This window comes from Dendrobium catenatum, unplaced genomic scaffold, assembly GCF_001605985.2.
Source record: "Dendrobium catenatum unplaced genomic scaffold, ASM160598v2 fragScaff_scaffold_917, whole genome shotgun sequence".
Lineage (NCBI taxonomy): Eukaryota > Viridiplantae > Streptophyta > Magnoliopsida > Asparagales > Orchidaceae > Dendrobium > Dendrobium catenatum.
The window spans coordinates 322,962-334,526 of NW_021319379.1; positions in this window are offsets into that span (position 1 = coordinate 322,962).

The window sequence follows — 11,565 nt, forward strand, 5'->3', positions numbered from 1 at the left end:
ATCAGTCAACGATATTATTATCTACTAAATGTCATTTATCTCTTGGTTATTGTCATCATCCTTCATTGCTCACCGACGCTCACTACTTCTGCTATAAGGGTCTTGGGGAAGGCCCCAAGGTCATAAGGGATCAAGCCTGCTTGTCATTATAATTTATAGTGGATTGATCCCCTGGCTTTTCTCCTTCTCAAAATTTTCTCGTAAAATTTTGTCTCCTACAACCTTTTCTTTATATGCTAAAATTTTATCAAAAATGAAGATATTAAACACATTTTCTAGCATATAATAAGGGTAAATGCATTTATTTTAAATGAGTCTAATCTTACTTGCTTGAACATAAACATTTGATGTCACTATAACAAGTAGTTTGAAGTGGTTATATTGATTGTCTAATATTATGTTGTTAGAGCAGGGAAGAGTGACCATTACTATTTATCTCCATAGGTGTTTTATGGAGGAGTGGCCATATATGAGTTGTTGGGAGGTTAGATGACTGACATCCTCCAAGCAATAATCTTTGAGAATTGCTATTGTGCTCTCCAAAATATAATCTATTGGCACTGCGACGCTCATCTCTCTGTTTAGATAGTAAAAATTTTTTGGGGGTCATACAATGTTGCCATTTAGTGCTAGTCTCTCTATTTTTCAGAATGGTAGTCATTTCTTTGGAGCGTTGCAGCACTGAATCTTTCTTAGCGCCAGGGTGTGCTTAGAAAATATTTTTTTATATATATAAATATCAAAATTCATCACCAAACTCATTTGAATGCATCTAATCTCCTTGATAGAGAGAGAAAGAATGAGATTTTAGAGAGAGAGTTGATTTCATTGGCCATTCTCATCCGTCAAACCAATTGAGAAAGTTATTCGTTTTGAGGTAGGTTATTTTTACCTTACATTAGTTTTTAATAATATTGTCGTTTGTGAGATTTTTTTTTATTTAATTTGGTTAAACTTCACAAAAAATCAAGTATCTTGATATCTTGAAAATTTTCACTATGTAAATTTTAATATATCGTTGTTCAAGTTCTTCTGCACGTGTGAAATGCTTGGGAGGTATAAAAGTCTGATATTATATATGATTAAGGAAAACGACATAGCTAATGAACTCATGAAAGTAAAGAATAAGGATAAAATAACTTCATAAATTGATTAAATCAGGTTTCTAATATTAAAAAAGAAAATTTCTTAAACTACTTTTGCTTTTAAGTATTCAACTCAAAGCCAACACTTGCACATAAATAAAATATTATTAAATAGAAAGATTTTTATAGAAGATTTGGCAGAGTATTTGCCCTCGAGTCGATAAGAAGCCTGGACCGTGGTCTCCAAAATAGTAGGAGTTTTAGCCCATGGTTGTCACCGGGCTCTAAGATTTCCCTCCTAAAGCCATTCGCTTTGCACAAATTTAGAAGGAAAGCTACCGCACGATGCAATTCTTGCCAAGTAAGTTAGTTTTCGATGGAAGAAGATAGAAAGTCCTTTTTCTTTTTGATCATTAATTAAATAATTAACAACCTTCGCCAGCAGCGACGTTGAAGTAGAGATCGACAATGTTGGGCAGTTCAGGAAACATTCCGACGAGCGACTCGGCGCCCATGAACCGCCGATCGAGCAGTGAATCCAAAGCTCTTGACTGTAGAATGGAATGCACGGGTCGATCTCGACCCACTTGTCATAACAGTGGCTTAAAATCGAAGGTCTGGCACGTGTATGCCTTTTCACCTAGCTCTGCCCCTCGCACGTCTTTCTCAAGAAGGCAACGCAAGTGTTAACCTCCCTTTTTCTTAAACCCTTGGTCAAAGGAGTTTGACCTGGTCAAATTGATCAAGCCAGGCCCCAAGGCCACCCCCATTGTGTTCACTAGGTCAAATAAAATTTGCTGAGCTCAAACCCAGGCTCTGGGTCAACCTGGGGGTTGACGTAGATTGACCCATACACTCTCCCTTTTTATTTTAAATCAAATTTAAACTCCCTTAGCCCAATTCTCTCCTCCACTGAACTCAGTTGGTCAGAACCAACCAATTGGGCCCAGACATGTGCTCTGGTTCAACTTGGTTGACCAGGTCAACCCAGGTTGACCCATTAGGCCCTATTGGATTAATTCAAGCTCTATTCCAATTAAAACCTACCCTTGGCTCAATCCACTCATCCCTTGGACTCATTTGACCAAATTGACCAGGTCAACTCATGGCTTGGTCAATCAAAGCCTTGGTTGGTCAAACCTAGCCTACTTTGGTTAAATTAAACCTATTAAAGCATTTAAACCATTCCTTTTGGCTCCCTCATTCAAACCATGGCCAAATGACCCATAATCCCCTCCTAATTAGCTCTAGATTCAATCTCAACCCTTGATCATGAGTCTAAGGCTTTAAATAGAGAGAATTAAGGTTTCATAGAGGACTTTTTGCTCGTTCTATCTCCCTAGACCTCCTCAGCTCTTGTGAGAGAGCTCCCACGACCTCCTCCACCCTTCCCAACCTAAATCCACTGTTGAACACTCGCAGGCAGTGAGATCTTCGACGAACTGAGGGAAAACGCGTTCAAAGCAATTTCGCCATCGATCCATAGGGTTTCAGGCCACGATTTCTTCTACAAGTAGAAGCGTGGACAATCTACAAGTGCAACAAGCCCTTATACGATTTAAACCGTCCACAAACCAAGATGAAAACTCAAACCCTAACCTAAGTCACGTAGGGTTAAATAGCTTTCTTTGTAGTGTGTTTTAGATTGCAAAATTACCCCCCCCCCCCCCCCCCCCACCCCCCCCCCGAATGCTCTTCACTTATTTTATTCATGTTTAAAATTTTGTGTTGTTTGGTTAACTCGTTCGAGAGAACGAGTTAAAAAGTGATATAGGGATTCGGGTTTGGGCACTCATTCGCAAGGATCCGGACCGTTGATCTCGCGATCAACAATCGGGATTGGGCCGTTTCGCAGTTTATAGGTTATAATTCTAACATTTTTTTATTTTTTTAGGTTTCTCAAAATCAAATTGGATTCATGCCGGGTAGGTTTACTATGGAAGCCATACATTTATTGAGAGGTTTGATGGAGAAATATAGAGAGAATAAGGAGAATCTACATATGGTATTTATTGATTTAGAGAAAGCATATGATCAAGTTCCAAGAGAAGTGCTATAGAGAGTTCTTGAAAAGAAAGGAGTTAATAATGCTTATATTCAAATCATTAAAGATATATATGCAGAAGCTATTACTTGTATTCAAGCACAAGGTGGCTTGACCAAGTATTTTCCTATTTTGGTTCAATTATATCAAAGATCAGCCTTAAGTCCATATCTTTTTGCTTTAGTCATGGATACTCTCACTAGACATTTTAAAGAGGATGTACCTTGGTGCATGCTTTTTGCTGAGGATATTCTTCTTGTTGATAAGACTAGAGAGGGAGATGAAGGTATACTCAAATTATGGAGGTCAACTTTTGAGTCTAAAGGTTTTCGCTTGAGTAGATCTAAAATTGAATATATGGAGTGTAATTTTAGTAGCAATAGACCTAGTGATGGGATTGTGACTTTGGGCGATCAAGTCATCAATAAGAGTACACATTTTAGATATCTTGGATAAATTGTTCAGAGTGATGGTGAAATCGATGGGGATATTATCAGCAAAATTCAAGTTTGATGGTTAAAGTGGAGGAATGCATCGGGCTTATTGTGCGATAGAAAAGTCCCTCTCAAACTTAAGGGAAAATTCTATAAGATGGTGGTGAGACCTGCAATTCTTTATGGTGCCGAATGTTGGCCAGTAAAAGAGAAGCATAATGTCACGACCCAACCCGACCGGAATAGATCCCGCTCACATCGGGCCGCGACGGAACTTGAAACTTGAAATTCAGGATCTAGTTTTGGGACTTGCTTCAGAACTTTTTTCCAAATGTAAAAACAAACAGAAACACATAGCTGCTATAAACTTCCAAATATACAGAACAGTTCATCTATATTTCTTTCATCAAAATAATCATGTACAATACAGTTCATGACTTACAAACAGAAAGAACAGAATAGAAAAGTCATGACTGTACAAAAATCAAAAGTACAAAATACCTAATCACTGATCAGACACAGAACTTCTAGTCCAAGACTTACTTCCCTTTTCCAGAACCTGAAAACCACGTAGAAAATAAGGATAAGCTAACAGCTCAGCAAGACTACACTCACCAATCAAAATCTCCAAAAATTCACATCGTGAAAATACATCAGAAGCAGATATTCCAATAGCCGTACAAAAATCGTATAGAAATCATATAGTCATCAGCATACAGACACTTGCTCAAATAGAAGTCAAATCACTGATATAGAAAAATGGAATTCACTTCATAAACAGAAATCGTACAGAGCAAACAGAATCGTACAAAACAAACAGAATCGTACAGAACAAACAGAATCGTACAGAACAAACAGAATTTTACAGAACAGATTTCAAATCAGATAAAATCACATTTCAACATCAGATCACATATCAGATTTCAGATTCCCAAACCCTTATAAAATCTCTACGATTGGCCCCTCTGCCTCCCTCCCCTGACACTGATAGAATCTCAGATTTTGGCCCCTTATGTATCCCTTTGTGTTTATAGCACCAGAACATAACAGATATACATAATTTTCAGAACAGAACTTATTTTCAGATTTCTCAGATTTCCCTGACACAGACAGAATCTCAAAGGATTCTAGCCCCTTATGACTCCCTTTTGATATCACAACACATCAAAACATTCAATTCAGAAAATCAGATTTCGTCAGAAAAATTGTTTGCGGCATAACGGCAGTATACGGAATTTCCACAAAATTCACATATTCAGAAATTTACCAAATTACCACAGATAGTACACAACATCATTATAAGACTTTCATTGTATTGAGATAGTAAATTCAGACATCCAGATAAATTGTTATTCGATCAAAACTCTGCAGAATTCAAAATACCTGATAAAAATCTTCCAGAAAATACTCAAAACATGCAAAAATATCATCTCAGAGACATACCAAAAGTTACGTGGTAAAAAGTTTATCGGTGCAAAACGAAACCACATATTCGCTAACAGAAACAAACTTTGGAACATAAAATCATCAAAATCCTCATTTCTGAAAATTGAGAAAGGCGGAATATTGTGCCTTACCTCGAGTCGGTCAACTTCTTCAACTTTGGCGACGGACAAAAACGGATCGAAGTCGCCCAAAAATTCACTTTTCTTCTTTTTCCTTCGAATTTCTCTCTATTGGGCTTTTCTCTCTCTCTTCAAAAGATCTCATTTCCATATATATCCAACCAGATCGTCCCGGACGATCGCAAATCGTCCAGGGCCGATTTGCCCTCTGGACAAAATTCGTTCAGACGTGTACAATAATCGTACCTGGACGAGTTTCTCTCGGGAAAAAATTTGTCCAGACGAACCCAGTTCGTCTTGGGACGAACTTCTCTGTCCAGAAACTCCTTTACAACCTGTACCGATCGTCCCGGACGATCCAACTTCGTCCGGACGAACCTGCAAGGAAAAACAGCTTTCACACAAAATACTAAGTTAAGTGTTACATAGATGAGGATGCTTAGGTGGATGAGTGGCTTGACCCTTTGAGATAGGATACGAAATGAGCATATACGTGAAAATGTTGGAGTAGCTCCAGTGGTAGATAAGATTATAGAGAGTCGCCTTTGATGGTTTGGTCATATTAAACGGAGGCCTTCCAATGACCCGGTTAGGAAAGTTGAGGTATTAGATTTGACTTATGTTAAGAAAGGTAGAGGTAGACCTAAAAAGACTTGGTTAGAAAATATTAGAAATGATATTTATTTATTAGATTTAAATGAGAATTTGACTTTTAACTGGACATAATGGTGAAAAAGGATTCATGTAGCCGACCCCACGTAGTGGGACAAAGGCTTGATATTGTTGTTGTATTAAATATTTATTATTTTTAAATTAATAATTAATTATAATTGATCAAAATATTTTATAAAATTTAAAATCCTATTTTAAGATATATTTTATAATTTCAAAGAAATATTTAATATACTTTAATCCAATATTTAATTTAATATTTAATTATTTTGAATATTTATAAGCTATTTTAAAATTTTAAAAACCTTAATATTTAATTTAATTTGATATAATAATTTTTTTTAAATATTAATGAATTTTGAATTATTTTAGATAGCTTTTAATGATTTTAAACTTTTATAATTCACTATAAATTCATTTTAATTCATAAAAATACGTACAATACCTTAATTTAAAAAAAAAATTACTAATTTTAATTTAAAATAAATTTTTTTCAGAAGTCAAAATTTATTTTTTTGTTTATTTCTGTATTATTTAATTAGTTGATTATGTAAATAATATTTAAATAATTAATATGATAATTATTTTAAAGTTAAAATTATTTTGAAACCTTTTTGAAACCCTCGTTCGGGTAACAAGTGGATTTCCCCTATAGTTAGGTACTCTTATCAATTGAATTACTTTTAATTACATTATTTTTCAAATTTTTTATATTTATGAGTATTTTAAATATTTTAAAATTACAAATATAATTAAATTCCTAATTTTGGGAGATTCACTTTGCGAAACTTTGAAAATGAATTATACACATGAATAGCATTAATGGGGAGGTGGATTAGTGGGTGATTGGATTTCAATCATTCAATAATCGCATCGTTAAACGTACTTAGTTGCTATTTTCATTGTCTTTTGTATGTCTAAGACGCACGAGCACTTAGCTTAGACACTCCTAGATCTTAGGATTGATGTATTTTATTTTGATACATTTCCTTTCATGTTATCCAAGGGTTAGTCAAAAACTTGTTTTAAACCAATTCAACATAGCGACACTCTAAGGACAATAATTAAGGATTAGTCTAGCGAATTTAGAAAAATTTTAGGAGCTAGGATAGACCCACGATTGACATGAAACTTTCAACATTTAAACTTAGTGGCTAAATCACCCAAATTGTTTTAGGAATTTTTAGGATCCTTTAGACCCCTTAATTAACAAACTCTAATTTAACCAGTAATTAGGCCCCGATAACTTCAAATAATTCTAATGAATCAATTTCAACTCAGAAAATTACCCATAATATCTTGAATTCTTTAGAATTTAATGCTTAACCTTAAATAATTAGGACCCCTAAATTGGAATTTAATTTAAACCTTAATTTAATTTTGATTAAAATTTATCTTTTGCCTCAATTAAATAATTAAAATTTATTTAAATTTTGAATTTTTCCCAAACATTTGAGAACACTTCTCTAGGTCATTTATTATCTTGGGGGTAATTCCAAACAATTTGGAGCTGAGTTGGATGAAAACCCTAAAATGCTTTTTGTTAAGGAATTTCGATAATTCATTAATTGGTCAAAAGTTCTAAAATTCATAACTTGGCCTAAAAAACTTCAAATTTAGCAAACTCAAAACCTAACTACTCCTCTTAAGGCCTAATATTTAATAAAATATTAGAACATCCAAATCTAGCCTATTTTCAATAGTGACCTTTTGGACACCCTTAGCCTAGCAAATAAAATGATCCCAGATCTTCTAAAATTGGCTACTAATTTGAACTTCAAAGATCACTGCCCTAAGCATTAAAATTGATCCACAAAATAAATTAAATAAAATAGACCTCAATTCACTAATATTTAAACCTTAATCAAAATTTCCCTTTTTAGCCTTCAATAGACCTGAATTCAAAATAATTTAAACTAATTACCTGACATATGAACTATCGAAAGCCGCACAAGCCTACTATACACACATAGATATGTTATGGAACCACTTCTAGCTCTACGATTAAGGCCAGTGTTTTTCATTTTTCTGTTTATATGATGTGATGCGATTGTATGTGACACGAGTGTTGATTGATTTGATTGCTCTGGTTTGTTGTGATGATGTTTGTTTTATTATTATGCTTTATATACTCTACTTATATTGTGATTTATGCGATAGATTACCCATGGGCTAGGGGCACTTTTTCTACTAATCCAATCTTATACATGTGGCAATGTACATGCAGCGCTAATAGATGGGGCATTAATCATTAAGCTTTAAAACTAACACTATTTTCTACAGGAACTCCAGAAATCACTAAAGCCCCCTTCCTAAATTAAAAAGAGCATGGTCAAGTGTAATTGACAATGTGTTTTATTTTCGTATATAAACTGCTTGAGTTGTTCTATATTCAACTGCTTGAGATTTTCTATTTGGATAATCATGTATGGGAGTCTAGATTTTTTTTTTCATGATGTAAATTTATAATTATGTATTGAGTTATGAAAGTCTTCAAAGGCATGGTATTTTAAATACTAGGTGCCCAAAGAGAGAAAGAAAGGCCTCCTCTAGGGGAGTTTCTTTCGCATTTGGGTACCCTTCTAAAGGACGATTTGGAGGAAGATGATCCTAAGAAGGAGATCTGAAGGAAGGTGATTCAGAGAAGGAAAATTCACTTGAAAATGAAGACTTGAAGATGAAATGCTTTGCTTTTAAGACTTGTGTCATTCAGTAGGATTATAATCAAAGTTGTTGTCGGTGGGGTCTAGCCACTATTACTTTTCTGCAGACCCTGGGTTGTACTTATACGGCACTTGTCGTGGACTTTGGACTTTACTTTACTCTGGATTTTATTTATATTGATGTGTTTACTATTGATTGTGTAGTAGAAATTATATATTTTTTCTATGTTTCTTTCTCGTATGTGCTTGACCTATTTTCGATAAGGTCTCAAGGATAAAAATCTTTTCTATTCACAATAAAATTTTAAAATTTTAAGAATTAAATAACTTAAAAATCTAGCAATCTATGAAATAGCCGAAACTGTCTGGGGTCGCATACATATCATTGAATTTCTCTCCCTCCTTGTTATAAGACACTTCCTTACCTACTGGTAAAGTCCGGATAATCTAGTCTATGAGGATAATGTGCCAGACTTGGAAAAGGTTAGTCTTTTCTAAAAATTATTTTTCATAAGCCTGTTTTTAAAATTTCAAGCATTCATGATTTGGAGACCTTTCAAACTAGCATGCATTGCATTAGAAATAAATTTAATTAAACTTTAATTGCATTAGCTCTAAGAGCATTCACTCTACATAAGTCCAAGGTCAGTTAAGAAACTCTCTAGACGTCGACCTTACTTCCCAAATAATTAATCTACCTATACATCTTTCATAAAGACTGAACAGTATGGATTTTACGCGCCTAGGTGGTTAGTTGGCTTTCCTTTTCAAGTAGGAAATAAGCCCAGATGCATCAGTTAGGACACATGTGTTAGTGTTGGATATACACTAAACCCATTTTAGATCTAGGATTCAAGGCTACTACATTGGGTATCTCGTAGTATTTCTAATCGGTGGGTAAGTTCCTTTTCTTCAGAGACTATAAATCCTGCTTATTTGCATCACATGGATAACGCCACCTCAATCCTTTCCATATGTCTGCCTCTAGTGTATGATTTATGTTCTCTAACCTCTTATCACTGCCTTAGTCCCTCCGGATACTGAGATGAACTGTGTATATTGACTAAGACGAGTTGAACAATTTCTTTTCCTTTGAGTAGGATTTTTAACCCCTCTGTGTCAATCCCTTTTTAAGAAGAATAATATTGAATCCTTAATCGAGAGTATTCTTGGGCTCCGGCCTGAGATGTAATTAATCACAGGGGCTTGCGCCCATGGAAAAAAAATTACACAGTAAATAAATCTCACTCAAGCTGATGTATCGGGTGTGGGAAACCCCATGACACTAATCAGGTCGTACATATTATCACCCATCGGGGTGTGCTGGGGAGAGTCGTTATCCTCAATGATTGATCATATGTAGGATCTAATCTGCCATCCCATTGGCCCGCTTGAGAAGAGCGCGGAGGCATGCGATCGTTTCTATCCCTCATGTGGTGCAATTATATACCCTCTACACATTGTAGTAGCAGTGGTGTCCTTTCGGAGGACTACAATAAGCCATTGGAAGACATTGCGAAAACGCACATGCTATATAGATATAAAAGATGTTTGAGGGTAGGTTACTGTCATGCATATATATATATATATATATATATATATATATTAGGGACATTCACAAGAAGAGGAGAATGATTCACATGCAAAGCGAAGCAGGCGTTTTGGAAAGGGTCAGGGTGAGGTATTTGACGGGAGGATATGGAGTGGTAGTTTTGATGAGGGCAAAAGTTTTTAGATGATAGAATATTAAATAGTAAAGTTTGGGTGTTAGATAAATAAATATAGTAGTTTTAAGTGTTAGGTATGTAAAAACCCCAAATTTATATTATGAATATTTTAATTATATTATTTCTTTTTTAAATTTAAGTTTATTATTAAAATTTTATTAGTTAAATATGATTTTACAAATGAAATAAATAGCAAGAAAAAAATTCACCCGTGGGTTTTAATTTAACAATATTTTTGTTTGCTTGCATAGATAAAAATTTAAAGGAAAAAAAGCAAAAATAAAAAATAAAAATAAAAATAAAAGAAAAAAAGAAATTGGAAATTAACTTGCATGCAAAATTTTCTTTATAATAATATGACTGTTGTGGGCCAGAATATATGCGGCGATAGAGTTAGAATTGTTCGTCTCATTGTTGTACGGATTTTTCTTTTTTAGTGTTGTACGGATATTAAGCACACAAACAGAAGAAAATATAAGCATCAAAATTTTTACGTGGAAAAATCATGGGGCCACATCCAATTGAAATAATTTCACTAGTGTTTGAATAAATTACAAGTGACTTAGTCGTCCCTGAAATCTATGGTGATCAAATTACATCATTCAACTGTTGGGTTGAAATCCAATTACGAACATAAATAATTTTTTTTTTGTTTGGTGGGCGGACATAAATCCTTCTTCAATTGATGATCAGGCAGAAGTCCAGCATCAGTTGGCGGTCGGGCGGAATTTCGGCGTTAGTCAGCAGCCGGGCGGAAGTCCAACGATAGTTGGTAGCCGGGTGGAAGTCCGACAGTGGTTGAGGAGTCTGATGGCAAGAGAATTCTCTTCATTCTCTTCCTTGCTTGGGTTCCCTTCCATGAGGAATGTGGGGTCTATTGATTATTTTCTGAGAGTAGCTTGACCAGTAAATAAGAGAAAAAATGGTAAGTTGTGAGTGATTTGAATGGACGGCCGATGTTGATCCTCTTGATATAAGAATTTGATGATTTTGGGCTCGCTAAATTCGTCTTGTCGAGCCGCTCGATTCGACTATAAGCATGTCACATTTGGAAACCGTTTGGTAATCAAAATTATAGTTTGAACCTTCCAAATGTGCTTCGGGTCTTCAATTTGGACCCATTTGAGCTTGGATTGGGTTGAATTTGGTGTCGTCGGGTTCGTAATTTTGAGGCGTTCAGTTCGATTGTAAGTTTGATGAAATCAAACTCTGGATGGTCTCATATTTAATTTCGAAAGTTTTCAATTTGATCCCAATATTTCATTTTGATTGTCACAAATAAACAATTGAATAAAACAAAATTAAAGATATATAAAAAGTAAAAAAAAAAAAATAGAAGATTTATTCTTGAGCTATGAAATTCACATTTAAATTT